Genomic DNA, 20,846 nt, shown 5'->3' with positions numbered 1-20,846 from the left:
CTGGAGAAACATGATGAGGGAGCATAGCCTGTCTGGCACAATTTTCCCAAGCCAGTGGACTCCAGAAACCTGTCAGAAATCCAGTCAGGATTTGCTGTCCTCCATCTGCCTGGTTCAAAATCTAGCCATCTGGGCAAATAAACATTTACTCCCTTCATTTAAGCTTTTTTTTAAATAGAAAAATGATGAGGAGAGTTAAACACAGAGTTAAAAGAAGTTTAAAATGAACGCAGCCATGTGACCATCAAATAACGTACCTAGCTCAAATCGTGGTATTTTTTCTTATTTGTATTGCCCACTTATCCTGACTGTCACCACTGGGACTAGTAAAGCACTTGGCATTCACTGATTCTAATGTGTACATGAAACATGAGGTCTCTAGAAGTAGGGGAAGAGTTTCTCTCTGTTGCAGACATTGTGATTTACCCTCAGGCTCTGTGTCTGGCTTTGTCTTTGTGAGGATCTGTCACTGGAGAAATCTGCCAACTTGCTGCCCTTTTACAAGTCTCCCAGGTCTTTCTGAGGTCTGGCAATTTCTTACAAAATGGATATTTCTCTGTTTTGATGCTCTACACATCAGAATAGAGGCAAGGTTGTGACATGAAGCTGACTGATGCTCTGCTAGCTTTTGTGTCAAAGTGTTGGGGAACCCAGGATGTCCGTGTCCACAACTTTAGGGCAGTCCAGACAGAAAGCTGTTATAGCTTCTGGTATATGTACCCTATGGTACTGATAAATTGGATCTTCTACATAGAACTGGGAAATTGGCCCAGTTTGGGGTTTCTGATTCTTCAGGTTGGACCCAGGAAATGTTAGGATGCCAACTGGAGCAAACCAGTTATGCAGTTTTGAAAGGATGAATACACTCAATTCACAAGCTGACGAATGAATTACAAAGAGGATAGGTAGTTTGAACATGAACATGATATTTTTTTTAAGTAAGAAGAAAGGTGTATCTGCTACAGTCTAGAAGGTAATTAAAAGAGGTGACATTAATTAAAGCAGTACCTGTTCACAAGTTTAAATTTATGCAGTACTCCTAGTAACTGAGAAGATATAGATACACTTGGCATCAGTTCTGCCTGTCTTGAGGGAAAAAAAGAGATTTATCAAGGTTAGCTACTTCCGTCATAATTTTCAAGGTAATGGAAATACCTCACAGATCACTGCAATAAATTTACCTAAATGCTTAAAAGTGGTGCTTGGTTTTTGCCTTTGAGGTATAGCATTTCTGAGTTTGTAGGCATAGAGCTTGGAGATGAACATTTACCAGCTTGTTAAGCTTTTGTTATAGTAATTTCATGGCCATAAATAATCTTTCAAATAGCTCAGTTTTGAAAAAGCAAGATCTGAAATTGTCAATTCTTACAAGATTCCTTTGAATGACCAATACATATCAAAAAGTATGACAGAATGATCAAAGTTGAGGACAATTAGTGGCAAAGGAGCTTTCTCTAAACAAAAGGGAATAGCACCTGTGTGTACATGGTGCAGAGATGCACATGGAAATAAACTCTTATTATGAACTCTGTTTATTGCATTAATGGCAAAATGTCTGGTAGGATGATGAAGATTTATGTAGGGGCCCTTAAAATGTAGGCTGAATAACCTCAATGTCTTCACTCCCCCACGAAAGCAAAGTGTAAATTTGGTTTTAAGGACAACTAACACTTTTCACTCGGTTTTAAAGATCAGTTTTAAAGCAATTTCTTACTTGGCAGATGGGTAATTTTTTCTTCACTTACATCTGTTGAGGTGCAATTAATTTTCACTCCACTGCAAGTTATTCCATTTTTACAACAGAAATTTTATCAATAAGATATAAATTCACTTCTATGCTAACACAAAGATTTACTGACTGTAGAAATATGTTGGACTCCACAAATACAGAATTGTTTTGAATTTGTGTTATTCCAATGCTAAATATACCCAGAAGGATAAAAATATTTATATTTGTACAAGTGGTTGGACGTTTAACATTTCTTAATTTTCCTTGGGAAGAAATTACTCTTTGTTATATTATTATATTAATGGGACTTAATATAGTTACTTTTAGATAGAAGTTAGTGCTTGAAGTAATCATGCAGTTGATGATATGTGGAAAAGCAAATTTCTCTCTGAGATGATGAATTGTATTTTTTGATATGCACTGTATCATAAGGCATTATTATTAAAATGTCAGGTGACTTTTTTACATCAGTAATATCTACTGTTGTGCAGACATTCCAACTTATGGTTTTCCACTTCAAAATGTGCTCTGTCTCTGCTTATTTAAGCATGTTAGCATTAATAAAATATATAAACTTTCACTATTTAAAAAGGCTGAAAGGTTTTTTCATTGCAATAGTAATAATATTCTACCTACTTTCACAAGTAATTTAATTTTATTCAAAGAATACCCTAAGAACAATTGTTTCTGGTTTTTGGTTTTTTTTTTCTTTTTAATATAGCAGTTATTTACTTTCATATGTTTTCCATAGTGGTATAGCGCTAAAAACAACACTACAAAAATTAAATAACCAAATCAAATGATGCAAGAATAGAATAAGTAAACATGTACTTTTTTTTTGTCTCTAAACAGTTTGGCCTCATAATAAACCAAAATTAAAAGCGTATGAATAGTTTTCTTAATTAACATTAATTAGAAGAATAAAATTTGATAGAGTCTTTTTCCCAAAAGGTAACATACATTTGTAACTCTGTGCCCAGTAAAAAAGTACTAAAACATATATGAAATTAAACTAATAATTTTAATTCATTACATCAATGTGCCAGTAATTACAAGTTTTCTCAGATGAAAAATACACTTTGTAGCCCTGACAGCATTGCTGGCACAGACAAATAATACTTTCTTATAAATAGAAACAGATTTTAGTAAAACAGATGACAATTAGAATTATTTTAAATTTTACCTAAGTCAGTGAAAATAGAAACTTTCTATCAGAATAAGTGGTAGAGGTGCTGGGCCTTGCATCCTTTAACATTTTCTGCAGGCAGATGTACCAAATCTTATTAGTTCTTCTATGGATTTTAGTACAATCTGTAGAAATGTCTTAAAATTTTAAAATATGCAGAGAAAAAGTATATGTGAAGTCTCAAAGATACAACTAAATATTTTAGATCTAGTAAATGCTGTATGTGTACAGTTATTAGATATATATTTAAAATATGTACAAATCCACAAGTCATGTTGCAAATGTATGAGATTTTTGAGTAAAATGGCACCAGTTCTAAAGAATTATGCAATGTTATGTCTGTCTTTGATTTATTGCATTTTGGTGTTGGAATTTGTTTTGAACTGGATCAATCCTGTCAACCGTTGTCCTATTCTTTATAGACTCCGTAAATAATCAAATCTAAATACATTTGTAGTTACCCACCTTGTCATATATAGCTGGTAGAGCAATCAATTTCTGGAGAGCAATAAAGAAAAGGACATATTTTCAAGGACTTCTATTTGATTTGTATTTGTTGCTGCCTTTGGCTTTAGCACAGTAGAGGAACATACAAACACGCTTCATTGCTTTCCTTAGAAAATAATTTTCCACTTTGGAAGAAGTCTGAGACAGAAGCTTAGGAAACTTTCTTTTTCTTTTTCTTTTTTTTTTCTTTTTTCTTTTAATTCCCATTCCCAAGTGCAAATATTCTCTATTCATGTTAAAATATTCATTCAATAAAAGTACATGAAACACATATTTAGATCTCTTAAATTTGGCCAAGCACAAAATGAATATCCACAGTGAAATTTACTTAAAAATTCCCTTGAAATTTCAGTCATTTACTCATTTTTGTGCTGAGGTTTTTAAAAATGGGGCATAATAATTTTTCTAAGAGAAAAGTGAACTCTAGTAACTCCTTTGAGAACAGTTTTCTTGAGGACACTTTCACAGTAGTAGATTTTGGCTTTGTTCTGCTGAAAAAAGAGAATAGACTGATGAATGAATGCTTCAGAAAACACTGAGTAAGTGAAAACATTTAATTTGCAATACAATTCTGAATGCAGCCTAATAACAGCTGTTGGCAGTGCTGTGTCTATAATATGTGGTATTTACACTCATTTCTGCTGCTGTGTTGGAACAGTTATAACTACAATAACTATTTGCACTGCTGAGGCTGCACCTCAAGTACTGTATCTAGTTCTGGGCACTACAGGGAAAACATTGAGGTGCTGGAACATGTCCAGAGAAGGGCAACAAAGCTTGTGGATGGTCTGGAGGGTGAGTCATATGAGGAGTAGCTGAGGGAGCTGGGGCTGTTTTGTGACAGCGGTCACAAGGGTTCTTGGATGAGGGAAGAGACGAGAATGTTGACTCCATGTTCAGAAGGCTTGATTTATTATTTTATGATATATATATATATTACATTATAACTATACTAGAAAGAAATAGAAGGACAGGTTTCCTCAGAAGCTAGCTAAGCTAAGAATAGAAAAGCATGATAACAAAAGGCAGCTCTCTCGGACTCTGTCCGAGGTAGCTCCGTCTTGATTGGCCATTAATTATAAATATTCAAGATGGCCCAATCAAAAATCCACCTGTTGCATTCCACAGCAGCAGATAACCATTGCTTACATTCTTTTTCTGAGGCCTCAGCTCCTCAGAAGGGAAAATCCTAAAGAAAAGATTTTTGGTGAAATAGATGTCTGCAACACTGTTTACCCTGGAGGAGGCTCCAGCGTGACCTTATAACTCCCTACATCTCCCTGAAAGGTTGGTTTCTTCTCCCAGGTGACAAGGACAAGAGGACACAGCCTCAGGCTACACAAGGGGATATTCAGGCTGAACATCAGAAGGGATTTCTACATGGAATGGTATCAAAATATTGGAACAGACTGCCCACAGTGATGGAGTCACCATCCCTGGAGGTGTTTAAGAAATGACTGGATGTGGCACTGAGTGCCATGGTCTACTTGACAAGGTGGCGTTTGGTCAAGGATGATCTCAGAGTGATTAGGTGATCCTGTTTCTTTTAGAAATCCAGTCTTCTTCAATGTGATTTTTTTGTTTCACAATGAGGAACTTTCAATTTTTTTTTTCCACATGATGACCTGAAACAGTTAATTTAGCTGAACATGTGCTTACTTTGGTTATTAAGAATTCAGTTTTCCTTGCAGAAAAAGTCATGGTAATGTACTGGAGATCTCTATCACCGTGAACTCTGTTCTCTTCAGCCAGCATCAGTGTCATGTCTGGTTGAAAATTTTTTGACCTTCCTGTGTAAGTTGTGGTCAGATCCTACAACTTCTAATCAGACAAAGAGCCAAGAGGAATAGCATGGCATACATCTTTTTCACAATTGCATTCTATATGTCATGAACATGGATGCATAATATTGGACATGTATGCTGCTATGAGGCTCATATTTTTAAAGCATACTCTCAGGCTAAAGTTCTTGAATTTGATTTTGCTTTATGCTTACTTTAAAGAATCAAACTGGTTCTTGCAAGTCTTGCCACCAGAAATACTCATATTTCTGGTACCCTATAACTGGTAACCTATAACTGGTGCTGCCATTTCATTCCTTCACAGACTTTCTCATATACTACTAGCTTACTAAGCAAACACCCAGACTAGCAGCAGCCCTGTACATGTGGGGAGAGAAAAATGAAAATAGGACATTTGAATGAAGGACATTTGAAAACATCTGCTCTAGACATATCAGCTGAACTTAAAATTAATGGCAGTTATAATGTTAATAATAAAGATGTACAATACATGGTTTTCAGTATGATTCAGATATTATGTTAACCTGGATTGCTTATCATGTCATTTCAGTAAAGAAAGACGTGAAAAAATGAATATTTTTAATATTAAATTATTTAGTTATTTAGTTTGGGGTTTTGTTGGTTTTTTTGTTTTGCTTTGTTTTTTAGTTTTCACTTTTTTTTTAAATTAATAAGTAATCTGTCTCTTCCCAGAATAGATATAAGTACTCAGTTCAGTAACATTATAAGTAACTTATCCAAATTGATAAAAGAGGGGGAAAGGAACCCAACAAAAATCTATTTCTTTTCTCCAACATTCTAAACATTTTTTTAAAGAATGCTATCTTAAAGTAAATCCAGAATGGATTTACTATGTTTTATTATGTACATGTGCATGTACTATTTGAAAATAATAATTTACAAAACTTTTAACCTAATAAGTTGTCACAGAAAAAAAAAAGAGCTGCAAAATAAAGGCAAAAGTATGCTTTTTAAAATATTACTTAAAAAGTATTTTATACAACTACTACAGTTTTGTTCAAGTTTTAGCTGAAGACACTTCAAATTAGATTTTTTAACAATTACTCCTGTCATTATTTTCATCAAATGGTGCATTTAAAACTAAACCAAGTGAAGAGACATAAGAGCTACATTTGATTTATATGCATTGCAGACAGAGAATGAGTGAAACCATAGGCAAACACAGGACGTGGTACTGGAATATGGAGAATAATATTTTGTTAGTTAAAGAGGAACTTCAGTATAACTTGAAAACACACCTGTGGCTGATAACGCAACAGGATTAGGATGAGAGGGACAGGACAGTTAAATCATTACCATTGGACAGTGTTTTCCCTTTCTGAAAAAGGGCTTAATACTATTTTATTGTAGGGATTTCTAGCAGGAGCATAAAAAAAATGATATTTTTTCTTACTTTATGAAATATTTTGCATACTTGTGTAATCTTTCACTCTTCAGAAGTGTATGCTATGTCAAAATTATTATCTTCTGTTCCTCTTATGATTGCAACACAGAAATCTCAAAAACTTTAACGGCCTGCTAAATTTTACAAACTGAAACTTCTCATGTGATTTTCATGGTGATGAGGGAAATTAGTTAATCTGTGATTTTTAATATTAATTGGACATTTAAATTAAAAAGTTCAAATTAACTGCAGCTGACCTCTTTCTGAGATGGCTTCCCTTCTGTGAGCTGCTCCCTGCTCTGTGTCAGAGTTGGAATAGTTGTCACTGTTATGCCAAGGTGTGAGTATTACAGCAGAGATTAAGTTAAGCTTTCTTTTGGAACTCAAAGGCAAGAGAGAATGGTGCAAGCTTCATAAGACCAGCAGATTTTTTAAATGATAATCAACAAGTTAAAAAAAAATTGTATTAAAGACTAGAAAACCTCAATCATCATTTTAATAATTTTTTTTGAAACATAGTCATTTAGGGAACACTTGCAAGTTTTGCAGTTGTATAAAACTTCTTACAAACTTTCATGTTAAGAACCAAGTACCAAGTTCAAGTTGTTTCTAAGTGGGATTTTAAGACCAAAATAAAGATTTCACAGCCTTGAAAAATAACCCTACAGAGGAAACTTAGGGCTTCTTATGTGTGCACATCACATCTCTCTTTGAGCAACATCCTTGTCATGTCAAAATGTCAAAATGTTTTTACTTTTCCTTGTTTTTTATACAAACTCCTGAAACAAGACTAAGAGGAATGGGTATTTTAATTGCAACTTAGTTCTTGTTTTGTGGGGAGCAAAGCAAAAGCAAGCCAAACAGCATTCCCATAAGCCTTTTGATATGTGCAGTCTGTTTGGTTTGTGATTTAAGCAGCACTGAAATGTATGCCTGTTTCTGCTAAATCAGAAATCTAAATGCACAGTCTTAGACCATAGGGACAACAAATATGTTTCTGGCATACTACAGGGAGCTCTGTCTGCCAATCAACCATATTGATTATTTATATTTCAGACATTTCTTTACTACTATAAACCACAAAAAGAAAAATCAACAATATCTATTAGATTTTTTTTTCTGCTGATACACCTTTAAGGTCTAAATTTATCTCTATATATTCACTTAAATTAATCAGAAACAGAAGTTTTTGATATAAGAGTAGAGAAATTCTTTTCAGTGACTAGATGCACGTACATGAAGCAAATTCTATTGCTGAGCTATTGTGCTATAAATTCATAAGAGTAAAATATCATACATAAAATAATTTTCTACCATTTCTTCATCAGACTCAACTTCACTTGTGTCAGCTGTTGTTTCAGTTAAAGATATGCCTAATTATTTTTTCAATAAGAATATTTCTATATGTTGTTTTCATTCCAAACATCACAATATAATTAATTTCTTTCATACCCTACTTCAGTAAATTCTCAGCCTTTTATTTAAAGTCTTCCTCCTGAATACAAATTATTCTATAGTTAAGAAGTTTGTAGACTATATCAAAATTAATTTAAGTTTGTTCATAAAACCCCATGTTTATCTCTAAAGAAAGAATTTAGGTAAAGAATACAATGGTGTTTAAGCTGGAAATTGCTTGGTTTGCATTTTTCTTAGAGGCTTGTTATCTTTGCCTTAATCACAGCTAAATCCTCCTAAAATTCAGAGCTTTGCAGGCAAACTCAAATATAAAAGGAAGAAAATATTTAGACACCTACAAGTCCTTAGAGAGGATATAAGCCACCTAACCTTTCTGGGGATTTACCTGCCAGCATCTGCCTCTTTGTTTACTAGATCTCATTCTGCCGCTTCAGCTGAAACTGGTGGTCCCGACACTCTCACAGAAGCTGCAGCAGCAACTTTTGTCCTTGCTTCTTCCCTTCTGTGACACTTTGCTGCCACTCTTCTCAGGAAAACTTTTTAAAAGAAAGCAAACTGGAGAGGCAATCTTCCTCTTTTCTTTTCAAAGTCAGTTCTTAGGGAAATATCTATTGATGCACTCTACTCTCATTACTTTTGCTGGATATTTCTGCTCAACTTCAAGAGGATGACTTACAGTTTTATGTGAAGTCCCAGCCTCACTTGCAAGTGGACTGAGTGCAATCCTGGTTGTACAGTTTGATCTCTCTACATTCAAATCTAAGACATGTATTTCATCTTCAAAGTGTATATATAATGGAAAAATCTGACAGACAGAATGCTGGTAAAAGGGAAATCAGTGGAACACTGGGAATCAAAGCCAGCCTGAGCTCAGTGGGGATTTATGTCTGCTGACTCTTGATGATACTTCACATGGTTTCTCAATGGTAATGGCATCTTCTGGGTCAGGAAAGACATCCTCTCATTATAATGTATATACATGGGTAGCCAAAGCATGGGATGCCAGAAAAAAATGAAATCTACAATTACTCCCAAAGAACCCACACCTGGATAACAAAGAAAAAAACCCATCCAAATCTATTGATTTGAAAAGTCAAAACAAGGAAAGAAGGCCCCTGGTAGACCTATACTTAGGTGTCTGGCAAATTAGAATGTCATTTTTTGGATGCTGTTCAGGCCTTACACCTTTCTCATTCTTTTCTTTCTTCATTCTTTTCTTTCTTCGTCTTCTACACTTCCATTCAAGACATATATATTGAATAAATGGAAACTATTATCAAAGGAAGGATGAATGTCATAATCCACATGACTAACTCAGGCAAAAGCAAAAAGAATACCAAAGTTTTTCTGTGATTTCATCTCAGTTACTGAGAATATTTTTTATGTGGCTATAGAAAGGTAACTTACTGTTGAAAAGGAGATCAGTGGATGGCTACTATATGCCTGTTCTCTATATGCTGTACACATCCAAATTACAAAATTACAAGAACTACATGAATTCAATTTTCCAGGCCACAATCTTCCATGAACAACTACATTTACCTCTTCAGTCATATTCTTCTGACTAATCTGGAGAGAGCATTGTAAAATAGGACAAGTTGGAAAAACTAAACAGAAAGGATGAAGCTGCAGTTATAATGCTGCCATCAAAATTCAGATGTATCAAATTTGCTACAATTTCATTGTCCACTTATGGGCCTCCCTGAAACAGTCTTAAATGGGAAAGCGAGAAAGATTTGGTGTCTGAGAAGATAAAGGGAGTCTTGATTTTTAGTTGGCCTTCCTTTGCAGAACTGAGTAAGATGACTCAGGGTTAATCTTCAAATTCACATATGAATACAATGTTCTAATAATTCTAAAGAAGTATGTCAATCTTATGCTTGGTTCAAAGGAATGAAGGTTTTTGGCTTTGCAATTCACAATTCCTTACTTAACCTCTTTGTATTCTGGAAAAAAGGGCAGAACTTTTTTGCTTGTCAGTTTCTCAAGAATTTTTTCCTCTACTGACATGCTCTTAAAAAAAAAGATTTTTTGCATAAATAAAATAAACATGCAAAAACAAGACCTATCAAACTGTATTTTTCCAAGGAATTTTAAAAATCAGTTTGTTTGAATTTAATACAATTACCTTATCAATTTATTAATTTAGCACAAAGGAATCAGGGGGATATCTTAATTAACAACTAGCTGAGTATGCTTGAAGATAGCTTAATTTTTTGCAATTAAGAACAATTGTATGGGAAATGATGAGACATAAATACTGTCAAGAAATGCTTTCTCTAGAATGTCTTATAGGACAGTAAGATCTGATACCTTTGTTTAGAGAGTATGTGAGCACTGTAAGGTGCTCAATGCCTTATCTGTTGGTGGATGGGTGAGCCTTTTCTATTTAAACACCTTTTTTCTTCTGAGAGCAACACAAATACCAAAAGCCCCTGTACTTTGATTGTAGGCCACACCCTCAGAACAAGTTTGTTAACAGGAATATGAGTCATGTTATATTTCAGTGCATTCTAAATGCTACTACAAAGATAATTTTTTACTTTGTCTTTGCATGCTTTTACATTCTTTGAAAGTAAATCTATTGTAATCATCTCTACTGCAAGGATTCTTCATATTGGTTTCCTTAAGAGAAAAAAACCCCAAACTTTTTCTACCAACTTCCATCTCTGATGGACCTAGAAAATGAGTTTTGGGTTTTATTTGATCATTATTTACCCTGCGTCATGGTTTCAGCCAAGGAAAGCGTTATTTTTTTTCCATGTATCCATGAGGGCTGGAGGCTGGACCAGTGTGGGTGTGGCCAAGACACTAATTATATTCTACTTAATCTTATTTCAAGGGAGGGGGGAAAGGGATTTTTTCTCTCTGTCTTCTGAGAAGAAAGAGCATGTAGCCTATGTCTTTCCTAACATGAGTCTCTACATGTTTGGACATATGCCAATAACTTTAGAGTTTGAGTTACTTATGGCAGTCAAAGGGGTTTCAGACAAATGGATAAGTAATTAGCTGTAATGTAAGCTTCAAAAGTATGTAAAACATAGAATAGGCATATGTGCATTGAGATGGAAATGGATCTTGCATAGTGCAGTTAAAGCATGAGAAAACAAAGATTACAGAATGTAGAGCTCAATTATCTGGAGAAAAAGGATATTTGTGTATGTCAAACCTTTGAATCTAAGTCAATTAGAACTTCTCAGTAGTAATGAATTTTGTGTTTCACAGTAACTAGAAGACTTGCAATATAAAGAAGAGGTTTTAAATAAAGGATAGATAGCAAGAAGAACAGGGGGGATGCAATTAAAATAATGTGTCAATACGAGCTACTTCATAGCCTAAGAATTTTTAAGAAATGATGCCAGGACATAAATCAAAAGAACAACTACAGAACTGAATAACATGCTTCTAAGATTGATAAGAGAACTGTATAGGGATGCTGTCTTGAGATGCTTTTGAAATTATTACCAAGTGGCTGTCATTCTGGAAAAGCAAAATACATTCCTGGGGAATTTGGTCAAAACCCCTCTTATTTCCATTCTTTGTTTTTACTGCACAGATGTTACTTTTGCAACTAACTCTGTGGGAAAGAGGAGAAAAGTTTTTTGCAGACCAAACAGACATCACTGGCACAAAAAAAAAAAAAAAAAAACCAACCCAAAAACAACCCATCTGATGCCCACTGTTAAAATGGGAGAAATATATAATTCTGTCTTGGGCAAGATGGGATATTGGAAAGTCATACTCAGAGGCATCACACAGTGAAAAATTTATCCATCTATTGTAAGGGTCATTATATTTTTAAGAGCTTCTATTAAATTACCTTAAACGTAAGCTGTAAGAGCCAGTACTGTAAAAAAAAAAACCCAACCCACTACTACAGTACTGAAGGGAACCAGACCTGAAAAAAAAGCCATCCTTTTTCCTGTATCACAGAAGTCACCCTCTTTTAATATCAGAGAATAAATGCAGTCTGGTGCATCATACCACTAGCACCATTTACCTCTCCAGCAGGTAATCAGCATTTGATTGCCTTGAGAATCCTCTCTTCCCTTCTCCACTCCTCCATGTATAGCGCTTTGCTGTTTCAATTACATATAGATGGTTATTGTCCAAAAGGTAAATAAATTCTTATTGTGAGAAATACCTGTTCCATTTCTTTCAGGATGATATGTTTTCAGCTATTGTTATTCAGTAACCAAGCCATAAATAATATTTTTTTCCTATCGACACTAGGATGCATGGTACAGAACTATTCTTTAGCCTTGTGGTTTAGTAGAAAACTGGTTTAAATAACATCCAGTTTCTATTGGATTGACTAAAGACTGCAATCCAGGGGATCTATCCTGACTAAATGTCTTCTCACCCAGCAAAAAAATTATCAATTTCTTGCCCTTTATAGAGAAAAAAAATGATAACAATAATAACAACAAAACATCTAGGTAAATAGATAAATTCTACTCTCCACCAGTTTGGCCTGAATTATTCTGGAAAGAAAAGAAAAGAAAGTGGAAGTACTTCAGGGTTCATGAGAGAGAGTTTTGTATTCATGAAAGTTATTATGTAAATTTCTGGCTTAAAGAAAGAGCTCCTAATAAATACTAAAGTTGTAGAAAAATGGAAACTCAACAGGGATTACATTCACATGCTGTACTTCTTGATCCCCAGTACTTTCCTTTTGGGAACAAATAATTGGATGATTAAGTGTGATCTTAAGTAATGACCTTCTGAATAACTCCAGAAAACATGCACCTGGGAGATTTAAATGGTATACTAAGTATCTGTAAGAGCAAGCTGAAAGTGGTAATTACACTGAAAGCCAGTGTAATTGTTTGGGGATCAATTGTCAAACACTGGCAAACTTGAAAAAAGTTCTTGAAAGCTCAGTACACAGACTCATGTGACTTCAGTGATTTTCAGATAATTAAGGACAAGGTTAGAAGGTAGTGTGAAGAAAATAGAAAGCTATTTAGTTTGCTTTTGTTGAGTGACATTTGAAAGAATGAAGGATAGAAATATTTTTGTTAGAACAGAGTCCACTTTAAAAAAAAATCCATTCTTTGCCTCAGATATAATATTTAGCTGTTAAGAAGTGACATTTTTTAATCGAAATAGTGATGAACTGCTGCTTACCCCCACTCCCCTTCCTGTCATGGGCACAGGAAATTGCTCAGAGCTGCTCTGCTGCTGGAAGAAGTATCTTGAAAGTTGAGGGACAAGAAATCTCTGGATTTCTCCATTAAGTTTCCATAATGAAGCTGTTTGAGCAGAATGGGAAAAAGGTTTCTGTGTTGCACAAATGGAAGTGCTTGGTGTGAACATCAGTTACAGTAGTTGGCAAGGTGTCAGACATACAGGAGGTGATGTTAAGAATGTTACATCTTCACAGCATTCCTGGTCTTTGCCCATGGTGCTGGATCTGTGTAGGAATTATTTTCCCTCACAGCAGCCAATATGTGGTGTGCTTTGCATGTGGGGCTAAGACAGTCTGGACAGCACACCAATAGGTGTTTGCCTATTGCTGAGCCTTGCTTGCACAGCACTGAGGACTTTTGCTTTTACCCATTCTGACCCCTTTGGGGGAAAGGAGAAAGAAGGGATATCATTCATGGTCATGGCACTTGTTTTCCCCAGTGATCATTATGCATGCTGAGGCCCTGCTGGTGGGAAGTAGTGAATAAATTCTTCATTTCTCTTTGCTTGTGCATATCACCTTTAACTCATCTATTTAACTCTCTTCATGTCTGTGCTCAAGACTTCTTGTCTTTTATTTTCTGTCTGCCCTGCAGGAGAGGGGAATGAGCAAGTGGCAGGGTAAGTGCTCTGCTGCTGGCCATGCTCAGCCCATCACACCCTCCCCTTTCTGCTCCTTAGAAATACAGCTCCCAGGAAAGGTTTTTGAGGCTTGTTCTTAATAGTAAGATTTATGCATCAGAAGGAAGAATACTTAGCTTGTCAGTATACTACATTTGCTACCTACCTCTAGACAGGCTGATAAATAGTGGGGTTTATGCATAATTTTAGACTTTTCCATCACCCTCCCCCTACGTAAGAGGGAATTTTCCTTAGATCCTGGGAAATGGCAGGAATGTCACAGAAGGAGCTTTGAGTGTTTCCCATTCCCTACAAAAAGGTTATCCTCTAAAAAGTGATAGTTTCCTATGTCTGGATGCAGATATGGGTGACTCTTTTCACGTCTGTGAAAAACATTTGCACAATTAACTCTGGACAAACTCTGGACAAATCATCTAAGATGAATACTAATATTCTAGGGAAAAAATGAGCTGTGTAGGTGCATATATATATATATCTATATATCTCTATAAATATATGACAACCAAACCAGCACTGCTTTTACACCAACAAAGTGCTAAGTCTAAACACACAGCTTTGTTTGAACAGGAGGATTCTCTATTTTTTTTTTCTCAGGGACCTCATCTTACCAGTCTGTCTTAATGGCCTCACCCCTCCTGTCAACTGACATCATAAAAGAGATCTCTAACATGAAGAGCAGTTGCTTATCTAAACAAGCAATGAAAGTCCCATGTCTCTAGAACAATCTGATGTCTCTATTGTAAAATGTTTTCTTTCAGCAGAAGAATGCACCTGCTGCCTAGTTAGGAGGCTGATCTCTTTTGAAGAGCATTTGCCATACTTTTGAAGTGCCAAATGAGAGATTGGCATTTGTATGCAGTAGACATAGTTAGTCTCCCTCCTGTTTCATTCTTCTGTCTCTTCTCTCAGCAGCATACCTTCATACCCATCCTGGTTTTTACCTCCTTCCCTTGCTCTGCAGTATGGGTCCTTTTCTTTCTCTCTCCTGAACAAAGGCACCTGGTGTCATCTCCACATTCATAATGCTGTACTTATTGGTCCATTCTTTTTTTACTGCTTAACTGGTGGTGTATGTCAGGTCCTCCTGCAGCTGATTCTATTTCTGCCTATTAATTTCAGGGAAATGTATCCAGCAGCAGCATCTGATGAGCTGCTTGTTTCAGTCTGATTTTGGAAACCTCCAGATTAATATGCTGTTAATATAATAAAAACATCTGAGTATCCATAAGAAGGTGCTGAAATAATGCTATAAAATACTCAAGCCAGTGTTGCAGAATTATCACACATCTGAAAACACTATTTAGACCACATGACATACTGGTCATATTAGAATAAGTACTTAACAGGTAGAACTCCCACTGAAATTAATGGGACATGTTTGAGACACTTGGCCACCCTAAATAAGGCGAGGACACTTCATTCAGAAATACCTCTCTCCTGAAATTTATGTTCATGTTACTTAAAAATATAAGCTTTCATATAGTTATAATTGAAGCTAACAGACGTTTTCTGTGCCATGAAAGCACAGGGGTTCTAACACAACATTATTTCCAGGTCTAATACAGTTTCTAATTTAGTTTCATTCCTCTGTTTTTTTTTTTTTTTTTTTTTTTTTTTTAGTTCAGCAGATGTACTGGAAAAAATTGATAACAGAAAATCATTATCACATTATCAATGTGTTCATAAACACATTGTGAAACTTTACTTCAAGTCATGAAGCATTGTAACAAGATTAATTGTGCTGCAGCTGTGCTGCCACAGCAAGGATCAAAACAGACCTGAGCAATTCTGAGTCACTTTTGCACTTTTTGCTGATGTTCTGGAATTCAATCCACTGCAGAACATAAATAAACCTAGTTTTTGACCCATCATGAAAAATGACCTCCTTCTCCCCTCTTCATCCTTCTCAGTTATACTTTTCCTACCTAATATTTTCACATTTTGAGTGTCCACAGGAGATTTAGTATAATTCTAGTAGTGAGCTAGGTTTTTAAAGGTCTCTATTTGCAATTAAATAAATTCTCCAGATAGACAATTCAGGTCTTAACTTTTACAATTTGGTAAGTGGTTTCTATGGTGATGATCTCCTAGCATTTGACGAAGGATGGATTCAGCTGATGGTTGGGGATGACAAGCAGATTTTGGGTCCATTGCATTGTCCTTTGTGAAGAATCTGCATCTATACTCTAAGTGTTCAAGTTCAGTTTTATAATGAAGACTGAATTTTTGTCTGCTATGGGCTTCTTTGCTCTCTGCGCTCAATTATGGCTATAAAACAAAAGACAATATATTCTGTCAACAGAATGAAATAATGCTGCTAGGTAATAGAGTTTGAAATGTTTACAAACCTATAAATGAAAACTGCTCCATTAATATGAATGAATATAATAAAATTCGTTCATGATAATTACTACATGCATAATATTGCACAACAGAGCTATTTTTAGCACATTAGTTATAGGTTTTATAGACTTGGAAAGGCAATGATTGTTCATAAGTATTATCTTCCGTTATACAAAAGAATGTTCTTTCACATCCTTTCATTAAGTGTTAAAGGCCTCATTCTGTAGTGGGCCAAGTCTGATTTTTTAAACATGGAAGTGGAATTACATGTTCTAAATCATAAGCATATTTGGAGTGCTGATCCAAAGAAGTCTAGCAGGAAAAGCTACCAGTTCCCCCTTTTCTCACTGCTGCAACCTGGTAGTCCAGTGTGTCCTTTCACAAAGTAGGTACAGCTAAAGTCTATTGGTGAATTAATTATCTCAATACACAGGCATTGAGATAATTGAGTCACTGAATGTGCATGAGGGATGATGTTGGCTTTGGTTATTTTGCCTCCCAAATGAAAGAGGCAGAAAAGTTTCCACTGGATTTCAGGTGCCCTAGTAATTACACGTCTGCCCTTTCATGCTGCAACTTTAGCTCATCACTAAGAAAGGACTTGCAGAGTCATCTAGAATGTTGACACGACAGGGAACAGGCAGGAAGAATTCTGTCCTAGTATACTCACTAATAAGTGGGAAAAGAGAGATAAACCAGAATAGTATAAAAATTATTAAGGTTTTGCTTGAAAGATTGGAGGAAATTTTGCAATTTAGCAAGCTGCAGGCTATTTGGGAAGTCCTAAGTGATGTGGATATCAACCACACATCATCTCAGTTTGTGTGGATGAAGTAGTGCAACCCTCAATAAGGCATTACTAATGAAGGACAAACTTTGTTCCTGTAGCTGCTCCAAAAGAAAAAAATCATATAATGAATAACAAGTTCATTTTTAAATGCTGATGAATAAAAGAAAGACATAGTTGATCAGAGATTTTGTTTATAATACTAAAAATATATAGGTTATTTTAACCTATATTGGTAATTCTTATAGTAATGAAAATCTGGCATACAAAGCTCCATTTAAATTAGCTTTGAAACTTCAGCCGTTAGCGATAAATTAACTGTTGACAAAAGTCTGTGGTGAGCTGGAAAAGTTTCATAATCAGAAATAGAATGATATAGCAGGTGTAGGATACAACTTTTGTAAGTGCAGGAGGACAGCAGTTAAATTCAGAAGCCAAACAATAATTTCCTGTGATCTTTTTTTCTCATCTGTCAAATAGCCTTCTCTCCAAAAACCTCACAGGTCTTATTTTCCTTTGGTTTAGTTTAGAGACTCTAAGACACTTTGGTTGTGCTACATTGAATTTCCATGAAAACATTACCTGTGTGCTGGGATCTCCTGAAGGAATCACTTTGTTGTTTGATAGATTTTTCACACTCTTGGAGAAAAATCTTAGACTACATCCCAGAGACTCAAGTATGTCCTCATAATTTTTTTTAAGGTTAATCCCGAATGTTTTATTTGATTAATGTAACTTCATCCTGTAGAACCAAATCTCAAAATCTTTCAGGCCTCTACTCTATATATCTACAATATATATTCTAGAATCATAGAATCAGAAAATGGTTTGGGTTGTAAGGGACCTTAAATATCATCTTGTTCCAGCCCTCTTGCCATGGCTGGGGACACCTTCTACCAGAGCAGATTGCTCAAATGTTTGAGCCCATCAAACCTGGCCTTTAGAATCCTGTCCATCGTTCTCTGAAATCTCTGTCAGCTCAAGATTTTCAGCATATCTCCAGGTATCTTTTTTAGCAATTAACTGTGCTGATGTCTCAAATTTCTTATTACAGACCTCAACCACAAAATTATCTTTTTTCTTGTACTGGCCATTAAGTCTAATTCACTTCCTCAAAAAACTTCCCGTAGACTGGGACTTAGTCACATTGACTGACTAATTGATTTTACCAACTCTGAGGTTCACTGGTAGCACTGTAAAATACGTTTGCAGTTTCTGTTTGTGTAATATTTTTTCAAGGTTGTCATGTAAAACTCTTGGCAACACTTTGAGATTTTCTTTGAAGAGAAAACACCTTAACTATATAGAACTGTTCCATAATAGTATATTTCAGTTGATGCCACTTGTGAAGCAGACTTTTCTCATATTTCTTATTTCCTTTCTTCCATATCCCAAGATGATGATCAACCTTTTAGTTACATTATTTCATTCTTCATTTTGTTATATATTTTGATCCTTAATTCCCTCTCAATGTCACTGCAATCCAGAATAAAGCTCTTCTTGCAATTATGGTCTACATTTTTATTTGCTGGTGTCTGAACTTGTATCTGTCCGCATTAGAGCTTCAGTTATTCAAAGGAATTCACATTTTACACCCGGAGCTTGTCCCCTCATTATTTAATATTCCACACATTTTTGCATCATTGCAAATTTTTACCAGCATTCAGAAAGTGTATTATTTTCATTATATTTAATATTCCACACATTTTTGCATCATTGCAAATTTTTACCAGCATTCAGAAGGCGTATTATTTTCATTATAAATATTGATGAAGATATTTACTTCACCAAGCTTAAAATTAATCTAAGATGTCACCAGGGGTAAAATTTCTTTGTAGATGATTATTTCTCATTTACAGTAGCTTTTTTAATCTATGAGCAAGAAGAATAATTGAATTACTTTTTTTTTTTTTGGCAACAGGACACATTTCTGCAATATGTCAAATTTTCAAACACAACTTTTCATCATAGACCTTACCTAAGTGAACTTTCCAGTTTGAGAGAGTGGCACGATATATGGAGATATTCCTATATAACATGTGGGAAGATAAAAAAAAAAAAATCATGAACCTTTACTTTGAAAAGAAAACCTTCTTCAGGAACAGTATTTACTCTGAGAGAGAAATCAGCAGCCTTATCCTAGTAAGTCTTTTCTCTACAAGATTACTTCAGAGTGTCTCTATGGCCCAAAACTAGTCCTGGATACTCCCACTCCATTAACAAATATCTGGATGAAGCTCTACTTCAAAGTCAGGATGAGAATAAAGAGATTAACTTTGTCTTTTTTACAATAAGATAAATGATTTTTCAGGAAAATGTTCTGGTGTTAAAGGTAGAATTATTGTGAATGGTTTTAAAATCACAGGTTCTTAAAAGGGAGGATAATTTTCTTTACATAATTTTACATAATTTTTTTTACAAATTATTGGATCAAAGATTGTAACTATAGGAATTTTAGTTTTCATTGTATCAGTCCACATTTTTTCCCCTTGTTTACACTTCACTTAAAAATACTAAGCCATACACTTACCCAAATATTAAAAGCTTCTACAGAAAATCTGTGAACTGGAAGAAATCACCTGGGGAAAGAGATAGAGTGAATTACTTATTTCTCTCTGGCATAGCATATCCCCTGTCTGTACAATGGTGAATTGACTGAGTAAGTTAAAAAAGGGACATATACATAAGTCAGAAGAATTCTTTGTCACATTGTAAATGCATATCCTGTTGTCTTGCTTCTCAACTGAAACATGAAACCTGTCATTTCACATAATATATGGTGACACTGGGTTATTTAGTTTTTGAGATATTTCATCAGCAAGAAAGGTTTTTTGAGATAGAGGGGCAGAATAACCAATTAAATTCATTCACATTTACTACTTGCTTTGTTGCACACATAAATCAAAGGGGAAATGGAATTCAGGCCAACTTTTTCTCTCACCTTTAAGCACACAATCCTCATCCTAACACCTTTCAAAAGGCAATGAAAAAGTGAAGTTTAACCATCTTTTCTCCGTGTCAGTCAGTTATTCCAAAAAACATGTATGTCCTAATATTTAAAGCCAAGAAAGTGTATTTTTTACACATACTTTTGTACTTAAAAAGAATTAAGAGTTTTCCTTTTTGTAAGTGTAACCTCAATTTCTTGAGGTAGTGTTTTTATTAGGACATGGTAGCAACAAAGAAGAAAATTGTAAACATTTATCACTAAGCATTGCACTTATTGATTTTCCCATATAGAGTACTTTGGGTACGTAGATATACGTTAGTACCAATGAAAAATGAAAGGTTATAACACTTCACTGACTCTGGATCATCCCCCATGAGAGAGGAAAACTTGGTTATAAAGTGCCCAAGTTGGGCATTATCCATTTATTGTCTTTTAAATACACTCTGTGAACCTTAAATAATGCTGAAGGACAATTTCATCTCCTGGTGTAGTCCCAATGAAGTGAGTGGAATTGCACCAACAATTCAATTTGTCTCTGTGTGCTTGTGCATTTCTGCCTGTACTTGCTGTAGCTTATTGTTAGGCTTCCTTCAGTAACTATGAAGCATGTTGTCATCATAATCCAAATCATAGAGTATATCATCAAAAAACATCTCAAAGTCTGTATAAATAAGAATTCACCTGTCTTCTCCAACCATGAAGGGAAAAACAGTTTCCACCTATTTATCTTTTCAAGGCTAACTCTGTTTTTTCCCTCTGAAATGGGAAGTTGGAAAGTTCCCAGCCATACTATCTGCATTTTAATGAGCAATTTCTGTAAAGATTGGGCAAAATTCTGACCAGGCCTCTCCTATGGAGGGAAGGAAGCTTCAGAAATTACAAGGTTAGG

The sequence above is a fragment of the Agelaius phoeniceus genome, chromosome 1, assembly GCF_051311805.1.
Source record: "Agelaius phoeniceus isolate bAgePho1 chromosome 1, bAgePho1.hap1, whole genome shotgun sequence".
Lineage (NCBI taxonomy): Eukaryota > Metazoa > Chordata > Aves > Passeriformes > Icteridae > Agelaius > Agelaius phoeniceus.
This window is presented reverse-complemented; position numbering follows the sequence as displayed.